The 19484-nt window shown below is 33.2% G+C and overlaps 1 long non-coding RNA gene across 3 annotated transcripts in view; it reads right to left on the reverse strand.

Moving 5' to 3' along the window:
- LOC140843101 (uncharacterized) overlaps positions 1 to 19484 on the reverse strand; it is a 500637-nt gene that overhangs the window by 375349 nt on the left and 105804 nt on the right. For all 3 annotated transcript variants that reach the window (XR_012120577.1, XR_012120579.1, XR_012120578.1), the window contains exon 4: positions 10885 to 10920. This is a non-coding gene — a long non-coding RNA (uncharacterized lncRNA). The remainder of the gene's footprint in view (positions 1 to 10884; positions 10921 to 19484) is intronic.

Raw genomic sequence — 19484 nt, forward strand, 5'->3', positions numbered from 1 at the left:
AACATATCTCCCCGGGCAAGGAAAACAAAAGCAAAAATGTACAAGTGGGACTATATCAAGCTGAAAATCTTCTGTACAGCAAAGGACACCATCAATAGAACAAAAAGGTATCCTAAAGTATGGGAGAATATATTCGTAAATGACAGATCCAATAAAGGCTTGACATCCAAAATATATAAAGAGCTCACGCACCTCAACAAACAAAAAGCAAATAATCCAATTAAAAAATGGGCAGAGGAGCTGAACAGACAGTTCTCCAAAGAAGACATTCAGATGGCCAGCAGACACATGGAAAGATGCTCCACATCACTAGTTATCAGGGAAATGCAAATTAAAACCACAATGAGATATCACCTCACACCAGTAAGGATGGCTACCATCTAAAAGACAAACAACAACAAATTTTGGCGAGGTTGTGGAGAAAGGGGAACCCTCCCACACTTCTGGTGGGAATGTAAATTAGTTCAATCATTGTGGAAAGCAATATGGAGGTTCCTAAAAATGCTCAAAATAGACTTACCATTTGACCCAGGAATTCCACTTCTAGGAATTTACCCTAAGAATGTAGCACTCAAGTTTGAAAAAGACAGATGCACCCCTATGTTTATTGCAGTACTATTTACAATAGCCAAGAAATGGAAGCAACTTAAGTGTCCATCAGTAGATGAATGCTCAGTGAAATAAGCCAAGCAGAGAAAGACAAAAACCAAATGATTTCACTCATCTGTAGAGTATAAGAACAAAAGAAAAACTGAAGGAACAAAACAGCAGCAGAATCACAGAACCCAAGAATGGACTAACAGTTACCAAAGGGAAAGAGACTGGGGAGAATGGGAGGGTAGGGAGGGATAATGGTGGGGAAGAAGAAAGGGGTTATTATGATTAGCATATATAATGTGGTGGGGGGGGTTAGGGGAGGGCTGAGCAAAACAAAGAAAATTAGTGATTCTACAACATCTTACTATGCTGATGGACAGTGACTGTAATGGGGTTTGTTGGGGGGGACTTGGTGTAGGGGAGAGCCTAGTAAACATAATGTTCTTCCAAAAAAAACAAAAACAAAAAAAGAATATCCCAAACTTCCTATCATGTAATTCATTAACATCTCACTATTTTTTTACATGCTAGTTAAGGTAATCTTTAAGATCGAAACATAACTTGCTGACTGCCACACTGCTCCCTCTGTTTGGAATCCTACCCTATCTTCTCAAAAGCATATGTTCTTCATTTCTTTAAAATCCAAGTCCAGCCAAAGTTTGTTGGTTGCATTTTCAGCATTTATTCTCCCTTTTTCCCTCTTAATTTCCTCTTGGATCCATTTGTGACAAGGAATTTAATTTCTCTCTTAATGGCAGTGATGCATTCAATCCTCCCTAGTCACAGTAACTAGTTCAGAGATTCAGAGGTACTCTGACAACTCCAGACCTCATCCCAGAATAACTTTTTTCTGGAGAGCAACATGAGTGTACAAAGTCTGGAATTCTTAAATCATTGTTTCATGTACTGAAAGAAGTATGCCTAAATACGATGCCAACATGCTGAGGAAGGCAGAGCCAAAAGACTGCAAAGACATGGAACCAGACTCTGATGACATTATGTACCTCAAAATCAATCATTTTCCGAAACCAAATCTACTTTTGAAATCTTTTTTATAGAAGCCAATAAATCCCTTTATTTTCTAAACCAGTTGGACTTGAGTTTTCCATTACTTGAAATGGAAAGTATATTATCTACTACACATAATGCAAATTAAAGCTCATTCTTCTTCAGAAAGACTTTCATTCTTATTCCCCATTTCCATTGTACTTACATTTTTTTCAGTTGTTAAGAGGCAAAAATTCTAGGGTAATCTGCAGTAACCCACACTAAGAGCAATTTAAATTACAGAAATGAGTTTTGGTATTTTAAATGTTCCTAATCAGATTACAAGCTCCTAAAATTCATAAGGAAAATCTTTGTTGCATTTTTTCTTTCAAGAACCATATACCATATTTCTCTCTAAAACAAAAATTCAATAAATGTTGAATGTCAATATATATGCTGAACAGTGAAAATGATAGGTTTTTGTTTTGCAAATAATGATTGTTAATTTACATCTCATGATTAATATGTTACATAATGTACCTGAAATTGCAATTGAGATATTGGCATGCCTGGTTACTTAGTCATTTCCTTCTTTAATTGACATTACAAACAAATATTTAATGTGTGATAGCATTTTTTCCAACTCTATATTCATCAGTTTCATCATTTTGCCTCAATATTTTGGTGACAAGTTGGTATAGAAGAAAAAAATGAAGAGTATCCCAAGTAAGTATTAAAAAACATCAACTTATAACTTTACCACCTATCTTTACAAATTGCAATCACCCAGAAGGGGAACTGCAGTAAGATAAATGTAGTGCTCTGAGAAATTTTATATACAACTGTCTAAAACTTGTATGTTCACTGTAAAGCTAAAAAGACTTGCTAATAAGCTCAATATTTCAACAATTTTATTCCATACATGAATAAAACACAAGGTGACTGACAATGTTAATCAGTAAACTTAAAGTTCGGTTGTAACACTGGGTGTTCTTCTAATTCCTCTTACTATTCCTTCTTGAATTGTTGCAATCATTGAACTGTGAAAGTATGTTTGAAAAGTGATATTTGTTTCCTACATCAGAAATCATATATACCAAAGTTGTGGAAAACTAAAATTTTTTGCTCTGCAAACAATCAAATCTTTAAAGAAAAGGTTTTACTCAGAAAAGATCTGAACAACTGCAATTAGCCTTTCAACACTATTGTTTTCAGAACATGACTTCTGACAGATTATACTCCACCTCTGTGCATTACTGATATGTTGCATTCAATCTTCTATGCTAATTTCTGTCACTTAAAATGTGAAAACTTGAGTAAAATACTTCTGAATTCTCCTAATCATTTATAAGGGATTGTAGGCTAGTCTACAATTGATTGCAAATATCACAAGTTGATAATTTTGCTGGTGATGAAACTGTCATTTAAACATTTAGATAGTAGTGAATGTTTTTCACAAGGTGTCATTTAGTTTTCTTCAGAACCTCGAATTCTCACTACAGGAAATGAATAAATAGGTTAAAATAGTTTAAAAGTTAAAGTAGGCTCTCAAATGGTGAACTAAGTTTATCATTTAGATGTAGATATATCTCTAGATTGCATGTTAGATTGCATCTCATAGGAATTTCTTTTCTTTTCATAAAGAGGCTCGATTTAAAAAATATTAATTGAATACCTATACAGGGCCATAAACTATACACAGCAATAAGAGGACAATGATAAAAATATAGCGGTTCTCTGCTCTCAGGGAGCTTACTGTCTAGTATGTAATCAGATATATAAGGAAAGTAATTTCAACACAATTTGAGAAATGTCTTAGAAGGGAAATTCAGGATGCTATGGACGTACATGGAAGCAGTAAGCATACTACTTAGGTTTGACAGAATCACGAAAACTTCCCAGAAAAAAGAATGTCTAAATTTAAAATATAAGATTTGAGTAGGATTTAGGCAGGTAAATTAAAGAGAGTGATAGTACTCAAAGAATACTGCAGAAGCAGACAACAGCATTTGCAAAAGGACTAAAACAAGATCTTTAAGCAATAGTTATTTGATATTTGCATAGTTCTGGGTTACAAAACTACATCAAATATACAGAAATCTAAATGTAAATTTTCTGACTTTTGAACTTTCAATATGGTACATGCCACATACCATACTAGTTTTAGTAAGCTAAAGTATTCAGTAAGGGCCAAAGCCATAGTTAAGCAAAATGGATGTTGGATTTGGGGCTCTCCCATTGTTGCATACATAAATTACAGCTATTTGTGTGTATTCTTTATGTGAATTCTTTGAGCTGTTTTAATAGGTTAATATCTAAAAAGGAAAAAATATGATTTAATTAACTTCCATTTGTCCCAAAGGTTAAAATACATTATTTTCATGGAAGGTCTCAGTTTAACCTGTTGTTACTTTATATTGCATGTTCAGAGTGAGTGGAAAGGCATTCAGGGGAGAGGGTAATAGAAGAAAATTCACATTTAATTGCCTACTGCATGCCAACATATTTTATGTAAGTGCAGTCTTATTTAATTCCAATGAGGAAGGTTTTATTATTGTATTATATGTATAAGGATACTAAAGCTTTTGAGATTTAAATTACTTGTTTAATTAACACACAAAGTTTTTAATATATGCTAAAATTTTAAATCATTGGAACACCAACGATGGACTTGTACAGATAAGTTAGCCCATTTGTTGTGCAATCTTCACAATAAACCACATAAATGAAGTTGTTATGATGGGATCATTAATTAGAAAATTTATGGTTCATGTCTTGTATATTTTAGATGCAGGTATGCACATAAATTTCAGTATAAAATTATACAAGTATGTGTGCTACTGCAGTCCCCACGTGCCACACCCCATGCACACATATATTTGACAAATGCTCTTTACAAAGTAAACTGTCAATTATAAAACAAATGAACACACAGCCTTTGAACTGGTAACAATACTGTATCATGGACTGTGCCCTTATTGAAAATCATTGGTACTTGTTAGGCTTTTAAGTTTATGACAAAGAGGTGTTAAAAGGTACTTTTTCCAAACGGCTCTCAAGTTGACCCAATACCATTTATTGAATACTTTATACTTTAATGTATCCTGTTGAGGTCAATATTATTATGTAATAAATTATTTATATACATGGTTTAATGTCATGCACTATTGTTTTCACTAATACACTTGTTCTGCTTGCATATTATTAACTTTAATACTCTATTTTTCAATGTTTCCTAGGTTATTCTACTGTGATTACTCTACAAAGTATTATAATCATTTTGTCAAACTTTACTCACAAAATGTATGTTTGAATTTTGACTAAAATTGCAAGGAATTTTTAAGTTGTTTGACTTTGGTGAAATGAAAAGTCATAAGGCAATAATGACTTTACTATGGAATTCCTCAGCAATATACTATGATTTTTCTCCTTTTGAAAGAAAGAAACAAAAGAATATGTTGCCTATGAAAGGTTCAAGAAATATAATGTACTGGCTCAAATACATTATAACTCAATAACCAATTTTACTAGGCAATACAACTTAGCCAAAAAAAATGGTTTGAATTATTGAACTTTTGCCCCTAACTGGGGGTAAAAACAATTGAATATATAACTAGACCCTTAGTTCTCTGACTGATTGCAATGAAAGATGAATCTTCCTTTTCTGGTTGATAAAATTTGAAGGAGTGTAGCCTTACTCTATTGAACATCTTTTCCTTAAATGGCTCATGTTAAAGAGAGGTCTTTTGACTGAACTAAGAAAGTGGGCTAGGAAAAATTAGAATAGAATTCTACAAATTTATTGCCACTCATGTCACTACATTTATTGAGATTTTGTCTATAATATATTTATAGTTTTGCAACATTTATCTTTGTTTTAATATAGTGTCCTACAAGATTCCTCATGAAGTCTAATTCATTCCAGTGATATCATGAATAGGATATGTTTATCTTTCTAATTGTTTCTTGTTGGTATATAGAAATAACATTGATTTATATACTTATTTTATAAGAGGACATTGCATGAAACTCACTTATTAGTCCCAATAGATTTCCAGTTGCCTCTTTTAGAATTCTCAGGTAGGTAACTTATCAGCAAACCAATAATGATTTTGGTTACATTCATTCCATAATCTAGACATGAGTATCTCATTTTAAATCATTAGCTATCTCTTCCAGAAAAAAAAAGAATAGGAGTGACAGTAGTAATCAGTTTGTGTCCAGAAAAGCACATGCCAAGGTTATGTCAGCATAGTTTTAATAATGTGGCAAGTTAATTTAATATTATTATGTGGAAAAATATTCCATAATCAAATAATCCTGGGAAAAAAAGGTGAGATTATAGTAGACAAGTCTCACTAATAAAAAAAAAAATTGGGGACTTTAAAAAAATACTATGAATTTCCTAGAGTCTGGTATTGTAGGCTGTGTATCCTCAAATTATTTGACCAATTTAGATCACCAATTCATCCTAAATTTAACTTACATCATGAACACATTAAAAAGAGATATAAATTGATTTCACATCAAATAGTTACTTATCCCAAAATCATGATTTTCTCCAAAGGTTGGAGACACCACTAATAATACAAAATTTACATTTCTTATTCAGTTTATTACACTTGTCTTACAGGATTTTTGTTGTCTTTATTAAAGACATTTGTTCTTTATGTTTATCACAGATTTTTTGGATTTGGTTTCTTTTAGTTAGTTTTTACATATTAATGCTTTATCAGGCCACCCTGTAACAATTCTCATTCATAGTTCAGTGACCTTTTTGATTTAAACTTTAACCAACTAAAATAGCCTAATTTACCTGACATTATTATTACTAGTACAATTTCATGTTTTTTATTAAACATTTGCTTGTTTAAAGTATTTACATTTTCAATCACTTTTTCGAGTATTTCCTACAAACAATGTATGGTCATCTAAAAAAATTAGATTTAAACTGCAATTACGTGTTTTAATAGGTAAATTTATCTCATTGATATTTATTATTACATTTTTATTTTATTTCAGTCTACTTTTTCTAAAAGGACTGCCTGTTTTCTACTTTATATTCTCTAGTGTTTTAGATGAAATACATCTCATTTTTAATTTTATTCATGATTACTTATAAGGTCAAACAACATTTTTGTAGTATATTACTCAATTATTAGAATGAAGTGTAAATCAGTATCTTTTGGAACCTGCCTTTCTGACAATAAATTTCTTTATTTAGCCCTAAAATTTTTGCCTTTGTATTCAACTTTATTACCAGATGAGTACCTCTTTTGAAATTTTAACTGAGTCTGTACACATAGTGAAATATAATGATTACCTCATAATCTAAATATTCCTGATTCAAAAATAAATTACTATATTATTTCAATTACAGAAAAAAGAAGTTGGAAGAATATGATTATTAGAAAATCAAGTATATATTCTATCTTGGTTTAGTAACACTGTAGGTTTTGAATTATTCTAGGTTACATTATTAATATCAATTTCATATCGCATTTGCATTTTCTTTTGTATTTTTCACTTCTTTTCCTCTTTCTTCCTCTCATCTTTTTTTCCCTTTCTTTCCTTCTTTCTTCTCCTCTTCTCTCTCTTCCTGAATCTTTTATTTCTTCACCTTGGCCTCTTCTTCCCCATACTCACATACAATCTGAGATTACACACAGACAGCTGGGCTGCTTTAAGACTTTTTCTTAACTAAACCTATACTCAGAGGTAGCTAGAATTCTATTTTAACCCTTTGACTAGTAACCAGAAATCTGATGCTAGTCTACCTAGAACAAAGCAGCTGCATAAGTGCTGGTAGGGGAATGGAAAGATGTTGCTTCTTTCACCTGTCACTCAGGAAAGAGCACTGTTTCGTGAGGTTAAAAACATGACAGTAGTCACAAGGCATGAATGATAACCCTGATCCCAGAAAGCTCCACTAGGATAGAAACAAAGAATTCTTTATTCTCACCATTAAAGCTCCAGCACCTATCACAATTCTAGGACAATTATAAAGTTAAAATATATGTAGTCTAAATTATAAAAATAGCCAATACCACCACCAATATTACTTACTGGATTATTTTTTTTCTTAAATAAAATCAAAGTAGATATGGTATGCATTGCTATGCTTTAAGTTATTTTATGTGTGATGTGGTGATTCAATTCTTCCTCCACTTATTCTCATCATACTGTATGACACCTTTATTCCCACAGAACATCATGGTCTTCATTTAATGAGAATGCATTATTTATATGCTAAGTTGCACCTCTATCTTTTCATTAGCCAGTGACAATTGAACTAGTACTACTCTTTTTCATGAGGTTAAATCAATGTTTTAATCTACTGAATAACTTAAGTTGGAAGCTAACGTTTTATTTATCACAAAGTCATTTAGTTGCAAAGTTAATTTGCAAAAAAAGAAATTTTATACCAGATAAAACAATAAGGAGCAATGTACATATTACTGTTCTCATTTTGACATTAAGACATGCTATCTTAATGACAGCCCTATTTATTTTACCAGCACAATAATATTAAATACTGTCACTTCAGGTGATCACTTGACATCTAAGAAATCATAAATATGTATGCAAATACAGGAATGAAAATCATAACCCAGAATGTTATATGAACTTTTAAATTATTATTAATATAAAACACCCAATATTAAAATCTTTATAGATTACTCAGGAACCATGAAATTGCATCCTCTGACCACTGTTTGAGTAACAGTGCACTACACCATACTGAGGATTAAATAGAAGTGAGAGGCATAAATGTAGAAAGAACTAGAGATAGACAGGCTATAGCTGAGATGTCAATGAACCAGACATCTACTAGAAGTCTCATTTTGCTGAAAATTTCATCTCTCAACTAGTTGATGAAGCAATGAGGGACTACTTCTCTGGACTTAACTTCAACCAAAAAAAGAACTGGTTCATGAAATTCAAGTGACAGGAACCCTGGGAGAAAGTCAACTTGTCATCTTAGTGCTTGAAATAGCCAAGAAAGGAAATACTCAGCACAGTCTGACAGGTACCTTGGACTTCAGAAAAGCAGATTTCAAAAATTTCAGAGAGGAGATCTAAGTGATTCCATGACCTTAGTTTTAAAAACAAGTTCTGATAAGAAAATTATAAATGTCTACAACAAGGTAGAAACAAAAGAGAAAGGTATATAAAGGAAACAAACACAGCTACATACATTTCCCTGCATGGACTGTAATAGAGGGAAAGGAAAAGGATTATATTTTGAACATCTTTTATGTGGAAACAAGATGCTAAGTTGTTCACATAGAAGTGTCTATATATCTATTTACTGATGAAGAAACTGAGGCTCAGGAAGATTAAGGACAGTCCAGAAATATAAAGTCCAGTATAGAGCTTGAGGATAATGGAAGATAATAAAAAGATCTGTCAGCCATGTGCAAAGCACTTTAAAAAAAACAGAAATGGCTAATTTTAGTGCCTGACACTAATCATTTCAGATTAACTAAAAATTGTAAAGAAGCATAAATGGTTAATGCTTACATTCTCTATGATGAAAATGTACCTTTATACTAATAAAGAGAAAACAAATGCAAATAAAAGACACTAGATGGCTATATCTACTATAAGAGGTAAATTTAAGTATACATGGATAAATTATATTCTAAATAAGCAAAACATCTGTCAGTATGCTTGCCCTGCCTTTGCCCCCTTCTCAAAAGTGGGCATCTTAAAATCCCCAACCAATCCACTGGCAAGTGGTAACTGAGCAGATCTCCTCTCTTTAAGAATCTAAACCAAGAGCCTCAGAAATAGTAACTAGTCAGATAAAGGTAAGTAATAGAACTGAAGAGTCCTTTTAAGTCAGGCCAAGGTCAATATTATGGCAAGTCCAAGCCATTTGTACACTGTTATCATGGAAAACAGCAAAGGCCATGTGTAGTCTAAGAGTGCAAGTATTTTGAAAACAACAGGACCATGAGGCATGCACACAGAACAAAGTGTACATGAGAGATCAGATATCCCAGAAAGATAGGGATACTAGCTTTCTTATTCCAGGCCTCATGTTTCCAGGCTGCTCTTAGTTTCTTATTCCTGCCTACTTAAATGAGACACCATGGACACCATCTGTAACAGATCCCTACTGAGTTGCCTGCACATCACCTCTAGTTCTAGCAACTATACTCTACTTCCTACTATCCACATGACCCTATTATCCAGGGTAGTCATGTTCATACAAAAGAAGTCCATCTCCTGACAATGTTTATCAATGCAGACATGGAAACCTTAGCCAAGTGAAACAAAAACCCTGTCTTAGAATATGGAATAAAGGATTTCAACCTACAACAGGCCACTTTCTGAAATAGAGAGGATATAAATTTGAGAGTTATTGGTAATAGCCATTATCTACTTCTGAACTAAGAAACACAGAAATATTCTCCAAAATTAAAAAGGTATGAGAAAAGAAAAACAGGGATAACAGAACTCACTGGATTTCTTTCAAATAAACTAATTATTTCTGAAAAATAATTGCAGCCTTGCCTTTGGGTACCACAAGACAGTCCTTACTCCCCTGGTAATTATAGCACCAGTGTAAGAAATATCTGGATGAGCACAGTGACTGGGAAGAATGCTAAAAAATTATATAGAGGTCAATATTCTTCTGAATTCAATGTAAAATTAAGATATACATGCTGAAATTGCACATCATAAAACATTTTATCAATTCTCAGCAAAATTCCAAGATATATAATTAGGCAGATGGCTCATGACACCTAGAAAAGGAAGTAGCCATCACCAAGAGCCACTTTAAGTTCACTAATAATAAATTATACCAAATTAATTGAATTATGTAGACATAGCAAATTTGCATTTCAATGAGGCATTTAATGCAGTGTTCTGTTGATATTTTTTTGGACAAGATAGATGTGGAGAGGATGTTTGTAAATTATGTGGATATGTGTTACTTGAACAATTATTCTAAAACCATGATGATTATATGGCTTATTTTTTAAGGTGTTTTGAATCTCATTTACAATCTTGAGTTTAAAAAAAATGGATGCAGATATAGAAAAGTTGTGCATCGATTTGGAGAAACAGCCAAATATTGAATGACAGAATCATGATTGAAAAATCAGTGTTTTCTTTTTTCATTGTAAGTGTTGCAACAATGGATCAAATTGAGAAAGAAGGAATTCTAGAAGATAAATATAAAGTCTAGCACTTCAACTTGAAAATTCAACCTCATAAATACAGGATAGCAGCGATTACTGTAAATAGGAAAGAAATATCCATGTTCTTTGAGGAATGAGACTATACCTTGTAGTTCCTTATTCACAGCTCCTGACACAATTTCTGAAACAAAACAGAAGTTAAAGTTAAACAATGTTTTAATCAATAAGAGTTTTAATATGAGCCAACAAATAACAGCACACATTAACACTGTATTTACACTATACTTGCATTTATATTTACACATTTATATTACGATACACTATATTGCAAAAACACTATTTAGCAAGAGAGCCAACAATATCCCTGTACCATACATTCTTAGGAACATATTTGGAGTATTGTGTCTGCTTGGGAGCCAGATGTTAAGTAAGTAGAACACGGATAAATTTTAGTGGTTCCAGAAGATAGTAAACAATATGGTGAAAATAGGACTCTAATTAGTCAGAGTTCTCCAAAGAAATGGAACCAATAGGATATCTGTATCTTTCTCTATACCTATCTATCTATGTATCTATCTGTGTATCTATCTATGTATCTATCTATCTATCTATCTATCTATCTATCTATCTATCTATCCATCTATCTATCTACCTATCTATCTATCTATCATCTATGAGATAGAAAGATTGAGATTTTTTTAAGAAAGTGGCTCATGGAATTATAATTGTGGAGACTGGCAAAATGTGCAGAGTAAGTTGGCAAGCTAGAAATCAAGGGAAGCTTTGATATTGAAATTCAAGTCTGAAGGCAGTATGCCGGCAGAACTCCCTCTTCACTGGAGGAGGTCAGTCTTAAGGTCTTCAACTGATTGTACAAGGCCCACTCATTATGGAATGCAATCTGCTTTACTCCCATTCTAAAGATTTAAATGTTAGTCTCATCTAAAAAATATCTGCAGGTAACATCCAGATTAGTGTTTGACCAAATATTTGCATACCATGCCATAGTCAAGTTGAAACATAAAATTAACCATCATAACTTCACTGTCACATAGTAAATAGTTAAGGGAAATAGGGACATTTAACTTGATTAAGAGAAAAGTTGGGGAGATATAAGACTCCTGTTATTTTAGATGTAGGGTAAAAATTACAAATGAAGAACACTTTTAATAGCTAAACTGTCTGATTTAGATGTGAAGCAGGATATACATAAAGAAAAAATATGTAGCAAGGTTTCAATCCTCAGGCAATTTATAGTTTTACTATAAAACAAAAATGCAGATATAAAATAAACTAAATCATTCATTAAACAAATATTATTAACTGCCTACCATGTGCAAGATATACATTAGCAATACAAGAGCAAACAAGAAAATTCACCTGCCTTCCTGAAGCTCATATTCTAGTGGAAAGATACACAAAATAAAATATACAGTGGCAACACATAGCATATTAAAAGTGGTAAGTTCTAGTGAGACTGAGGAATCTGGCTCGTGGTTAAAAATCTGTATGTGATTTTTTGAGGCCCAACTACAGGCAATTACAAAGGTTTTACCTGGCAGGCTAACTGGTAAAAGCTACCCTCCCCACAGCAGACACGGTGCATAGCCAGTGCACTGCAGTCTGAAGGGAGATGGAGTCAAGGTCTCAGGCCGCCTTAGTCAACCAAGCTCTTATGCATATCCAAATATTTAGACAGGCACCTTCATTTCAGGCTTATCAGGGGCCTTCAGCAGAAAGCATTCTCCAGGCTCTCCTGCTACAACTCCTTATGAGGGATGGAGGCAAGAGAACTCAAAGACATGTTTCTCCACTCTGAATCAGTACTCAGTTCTTTTCAACTCCTAGGCTTTTTCTCCCTCACCCCAACCCTGAGGTCTATAAAACTGAAGGAACCATTTTTTTTGTTCAGGGCTCCCTCAGCAGTGAGCCAATCCCCACACCTGTGCTGATTTACCTGACCCTAAGGCAGTGTGCCTTTCCATGGAGATAACAGAACAAGAGGGAGTCCATGTTTTCACAGGTTTAGCTTCTTGCTTATGCAATAGTAGTAAGTGGTCAAAGTTTCACTGTTACCTTCATTTTGGCTTGTTGACTTAATTGGTTAGTGTGATGTCACCTGACAGCTCAGCTCTCTCCAGATAAGCTAAGTTTCAGAAATAAATTACCTTAGTCAGTTCCAATGGCTTTAACAGAATACCACAGATTGGATGGCTTAAACAACAAATATTTATTTCTCACCACCCTGGAGGCTACAATTCTAAGGTCAGGGTGCAAAAATGGTCAGGTTCTTGCTGGAGGCCCTCTTTCTGATTTACAGGTGGTCATATTCTCATTATTTCCTCACATGGCAGAGAGAGATCATCTCTCCTATGTCTCTTCTTATAAGGGCAGGGCACTGATCTCATTCATCAGGGCTCCACTCTCATGACTTAATTATTTCCCAAAGGTCCTACCTCCTCATACCATAATATTGGGGGTTTATGATTTCAGCATATGAATTTTGGAGGGACACAATAGTCAGTCCAAAATAGACACAAAATAAACTAAGGAAGGTAGTTAGGGACAGGGTAGAAAATGCCAGGGACCTAAGAAGGTAATATTTGAGTAAACACCAGAAGGAGATGAGGAAGAAAGCTTGAAGGAAAGCTTGAAGGATATATGGAAAACCATATTTTGGCCAGGAGATATAGCAAAGACAAAGGCCCTGAGAAGGACGCAACCTGTCCACACACTGACCAGATGTCGAATCTCCAACTATGATGGGATAGAAGAGGTCTTGCTTACTTAGTTTTTCCAGTCTAGTTGGGAAAAAGAAAACAGGATAGTTAGAAGACTGTTAGAAGTGCTGTGACACAAGAAATATAAGTATGCTGTGGAGACACAAAGCAAGGAAGCCCAATAATCATAAAATGGTTAGAATAGAAACCCCTGAAAACAGGATGCCTAAAGAGAAACAAAAAGAATAAGAAGCAAAGAGAAGGGTCAGAAAGGCGTCCACAATGAAAAAAAAAGTTAGTGATCAGCTAGGGAGTTCATGTTGCACACCTTTAGGGTGCTCGACTCACATCTAGTCTGGACACCACGCAGTGCAGAGCTGTGAGGCCCCATATGATGATCCTGAAATTAGAAGCTAAAAAGAACGTGCTGGCTTTGGGGAATCCAAGCATTCAACAGAACTAGAGCATAGAGTGACTCAGGGAATAAAAGGGTGAAATGGTAAGTGCAGGTTTCTGCAAATTTGTTGAAGTCACGAAAATGTTTTAAATGAGAGATTAATATGACAAAAACTCCATTATGATGTGATAACTGAATAAGGGGTAGGAAGAAACACCAGTTGAGAGACTATAGTGAGAGATAAATTTTATTGGCTTGAACTAGGATATTGAAAATAGTTGAAAAAAAAACTAAGAGATGTAGAAGCAAGAATTGAATGTTGATGGAAGGTGGATGATCATCCCCAGGTTTTGATGTGGGCATCTATAACGGTGATGACATTTTAACATAGGAAACAAAAGAGAACTAGAGACTGTACACAAGATGACCTCTTTAAGTTGGATTTATGTGTACTTGTAGTGCCTGCAGGAGATCCAAGTAGAAAAATAAATAGTGTGAAATGTTAACAGGTATTTCAGAAAGGAAGGGTTCCTTGATCAGATAATCTGGGAAATACTACATACTCTATCCTGCTCTTGAAGATCTGTTCAGTTATTTTTTCATTCAACCTGTATTTTGCAGTTCCTACTTTGTATACCATAAACCTTCTTTCACCATGGAATATAGAAGTGAGTAAGATGAACATGGTCCTTGCCTTCAAGGAGCTTACAATCAATGGGAAATACATGAATTAAACAAATAATTACTTAAACTATAATTAGGAATAACTCTATGAATGAGTAGTGTTAAGTTCAGAAAAGTAGAAAACAGGAGCCAAATCTAGCCTGACAAGCACTTATGTTACTCTCACATTAATGTATTTAAATACTACAGTGAATATTACAGTGAAACCTCCAAAATTATTTAAATAATGATTTCCAAGGGTCATTAGCTTTTTTAAAGCATGGAAGTTTCTCCATTTTCCCTGCAAAATCTCTATTCCATGTGAAGAATTTAGTTTGCAAAACTCTGAGGAAGAGAACAAGGGAAAATAAACAAGTAGTTGAAACTTGATCACCAGCATGTAGTTTTCCTATTTGGCAAAAAACAGGACCAAAGATGTGAGGCAGAACACACAAACCAAGTTGGAGCACAGAATGTAGAATGGCATAAGTTAAGCAGCAGACCCAGCTACAGCAATTCTGATCAGTTGGACACTAAAAGAAAAGCTGTAAGAGTTACTTGGACCAAGTCACTTGGACCGAGTCACTTGTTCACCCAAACTGCTTCCATTTCCTACTTCACACATTAAAAATGATGATACTCATTTTTCTCTTTTCCTTTCATTGTAGGGACACAGCAAGGCTGTCATAGCTGTGTTTAATGAATGAAAGAATGAATGAACTCTGATCTCTTTGGTATGTGTAATGAATAAAATATTATTGGTATTAATAATGAAATAGTTATTTAACATTTAACTGGCACAGATCTAGATTTCATTTCTGATGTTCAAAATTGTGCTTTGAGTCATCAAAGATCTTTATTTCAGTTGAATATTCAAGCTGAATATATATATTTTTTCTTTTTTTGCTGTGAATGTAAGTCAGGGATACTGGAGCTAGAAATATTCCCTGAAAAGATGCAGGATTTAGCGTGCCCTCTCAAATCCTTCCCCTCTCCCTGCTGTTCTTATCCTCCCAACTACACTTACTAAATTCTCAATTGAAATCTTTACAAAACAGCTTATGAGTGAGCAATTTTAGATACTGACCATTTGTGGGTTCACTAAGTGAACATATATGCAATGATTATAAACAATATTTCATTTAATGATGTAGGAAGAAAACTAAAAAAGCAAATTCAGTGTAACCTTCCATTTTTGTTATTAAAATGCATTTGTAAAAATATACAAAGACTATTGCTTTCTGATGATTAAAAATAAGGTTTTTTAAAGTTTTATCAATCTGTATTTTCAACTTCTATTTATTGTTTTAATAAAATATTTGAACAATTAAAGGTTTCAAAGGCTTTTGGATAAATATGTATTTTAAGGTAGTACATATAACTTTTACTAGTAATAGTTGTGTTGGATTTAAAGCTAAGTTTGAGTTTTATTCACTTTTAACTTTACATTTACAAAAGCTTTTCTGACATTTGGTAAATAATTCTGTTCGATACTCTTCACTGTTGCCTTTCCAAACACCATTCTCCCAATACTTTCACTACTCATTAGCAAAGGACAACAGGCGATGGCAACCACTTGCTAAATTTCAGTGATTCAGGTAGTTTCGTTCATTAGGAGGGCTGTGCAACACAGAGCAGACAAGTAGTGATTTTACAGCATCTTACTACGCTGATGGACAGTGACTGTGAAGGGGTATGTTGGGGGGACTTGGTGAAGGGGGGAGCCTAGTAAACATAATGTTCTCCATGTAATTGTAGATTAATGACACCAAAATAAAAAAATTAATTAAAAAAAAAGAACTATCAGCTGCAGGTTGTACATTCTGAAAGAAATGGTCTTGATGAAGGATCTGGATGAAAAGCCCCGAGCAGTGAAAACCAGTTTATAGGTGAGTATCAAGCTATTGAAAAGAGTTGATCAAATAGACTTTTTTGTTTAGCCCTGCCTTTATTTTTTGCCAAAGTTTGTTCTATGCAAAATATTTCTTGCATGAACAAGTTGAGACATTGATTGCCAAACGGACTTTCATGAGTCTAAAAATTCTCCTAACTTCAGAGTAACACTCCAGAAGTTTTTAATGAACACTGTCTATATACCAACAGGAAAGAGAGGAAGAGTTTATGTGTTACGTATGTGCTGGGATGAAGTGAAGGACACAATTAGGAATAAAATTATTTCTTCATTAAAGTGTTTATGAAATAAAAAGGGATGCAGACAACCAATCACAATGCAAAGGGGAATAAACTAATGCTTTGAGGATTAATGAATTTTCAGAAACAGGGAAGAAAGTAAAGAAAAGATCTTCCAAGCTCATCAGAATCAAAAGCATGAGAACATGAAATTACATGATATACTTAGAAAAATAACTTTAAGTTAAGCTTAATGGAAGAATGCATTGGAAGATGTAGCAGCTTATCCATGCATTTTAAGAAACCTGACTGTATTCTATTGGCCACACGTAGTCATATTTTAAGAAGCTAATTCTGAAATGAACATAAAGGATGGAGTAGTATACTGAAAGGCTAAAGACAGAGATACAAATTGGAAAGCTACTGGAATATTCTGAATGTGAGATGATGTCACTATCTGCCATATGAGGGGAACAAGAAATATTTTAATGGGTGATACAGAAATGGGGACAGCAATTTAAAACAGTCTTTCAAAAAATGTAATAAGGTTAAGAGATATGAAGTATCAGTTTGGAAGATAAACAGTTGGAAAAAGAATTTTTTGTTTTATTTTGTTTACATTTGAAATATAGGAGACTTGATCATGTTTGATGACTGAAGAAAATCTAGTGAAGATAAAGAAATTAGACATAAACTGAATGATCAAGTATGGAACAATTATGGAACTAAAAATAATATAACAAAAATGAACTCAAATCAAGGATAAAGGGACTAGCATTGGAAACTAGGAGCACTTTTTCTTTAAAGCACAAACAATGTGGAAGTCCAGAAACATATTAATTGGAAGAGAAGGAAATTGAGGGAAGCATGTTGGCCTGAGTCTTTACTACCAAAGCATAAAGCAACCCTATGGCTTAAGGTAATATATATGGATTTAATGATTTTATATACTATTCATGGTTCACATAATGATTTCAAAACCTCAGAAAGCTTTAGATAGAATGTCATCTGACCTAACTAAGTAGGTAAGGGTATATAATTCAAGGACCCAGAAAATAAATGGGTCCAAAAAAATAATTAGGTTTCCTTAGGAAAAATCTTTTCCTTAAGAGAACAAAGTCAATCTACTTCATTACAACTCTTATTTAATTCCTTCAAAAAACACTTATTGAAGATTCACTATAAGCCAGATACTATATTATGACTAGATTTACACTGAGAAACAAAATATGCAAGATTTCTGAGACCTTTGAGCTTGCAAACTAGGTCAGAAAGAAAGTTTGAGCAAATAAAAATAAATATATGACCACAAATTATGATAATTTCATTGAAGAAAAACAGAAGCAAGAAAATAGAACAATACAAATAATGCAATCCAATGTGGAGGTAGGAAAATAACTCTCTGAAGAACTGATAGTTAAGTGAAAATAATAAAAATCCCAAAATTTCAAAAGCGTAGATATTGCTTAATTTTTCAAAAATTTTAATCCAAAATTTATTAATTTCCAGTCAAATTCAAACAGCTAATATTTTAAGTACTTTAACACACATTATATACTTATCAGAACTTCTGTGATGCAGAACAGAAAATCTTTGCTTGAAGTCTAAGATTGTTTCTATGGGAAAACAATCAACTAAAAAGTAGTAAATTCCATTTAAGAAGTCAACAGAAAATTTCAAAAGACCTTTAAATTAGTGTTGCATGTTTTAACTCTAATCAAACTAGTTTGTGTAGAAGATATAACCTACTGCTAATTCAGCCAAATCTATAACCTCAAAGTAAAATAATTTTATGTAAGAATCAAAAGAACTAATTATAATTAATTTGTATAATATCTGTCATATACACATTGCTATAATCTTGTCTAAAGTGTCAGGGAAAGGTTCTGAGCTCTTCTTAATAATTTAATATTAGAAGATTGTAATTAGTCTATAAGACCAATGGATTCACATTAATGCTACAACATTCAAAGAGAGGAGTTAGAAAACTGTAGAGATATTGTACAAGTTTAAGAATATGAGCTGAAGCAGAAACAAGTTCAAGAAGTACAAGAAAGCAAGTCTAGGCAAAACTACTGGTCAAAATCAATACAGTAAAAGAGAGATGTGAATCTGACAGTTAAGTCAATAGAGCTGATCTCCTTTTACTTAATCAATATGCCAAAATACTGTAGATGGGAGAAGTAAGACAACAGACATGGTTCAGCCTTACAGCTTACAACAAGAAAGGAAAAAAACTTGAGGACCTGACTCTGCTTGGTGGACATCTTCACTGCCACATGACTTGAAATATGCAAAAAAATGACAAATGCATTGGTCTCACCTAAGTGCCTTGACATATATGATTACTGGCATACTGAGTATATAAGATCTTTTGAGACTGACCCTGCTATTATAAGCACTTTCTTTTTTTCTATCTGCTAACATAATCCCACAGAAAAGAGGGGGACAGTAAAATTTTAGTGGATATGTAACAACTAAATAATTGAACCAAGGCCACTTTCAACAGCAAAAATATATACATAGAAGTATAATTAATAAATCAAGTATGATTATGTAAATTATGTATTATACCCACATGTAATTTAAGCAAGACATATATTAATTGCAAGAACAGTATGCAAAAATATTCAATATACTGTTTCCCTAATATAAAAAGAAAAATATATGCAATTTATGTATACTTGGGGAAATAAACATATTTAAAGATAGGCATCAGTTTCTTCAATGAAGTTAGACATTAGCTTCAAAGTAAAAGTAATTAGCTCAAAAAACAAATGTAAAATGTAGATGTACTGCATATTTGCTCATTTTCATTAGCTTGTAACATTAGTT

Source organism: Manis javanica, chromosome 8 (assembly GCF_040802235.1).
Source record: "Manis javanica isolate MJ-LG chromosome 8, MJ_LKY, whole genome shotgun sequence".
Lineage (NCBI taxonomy): Eukaryota > Metazoa > Chordata > Mammalia > Pholidota > Manidae > Manis > Manis javanica.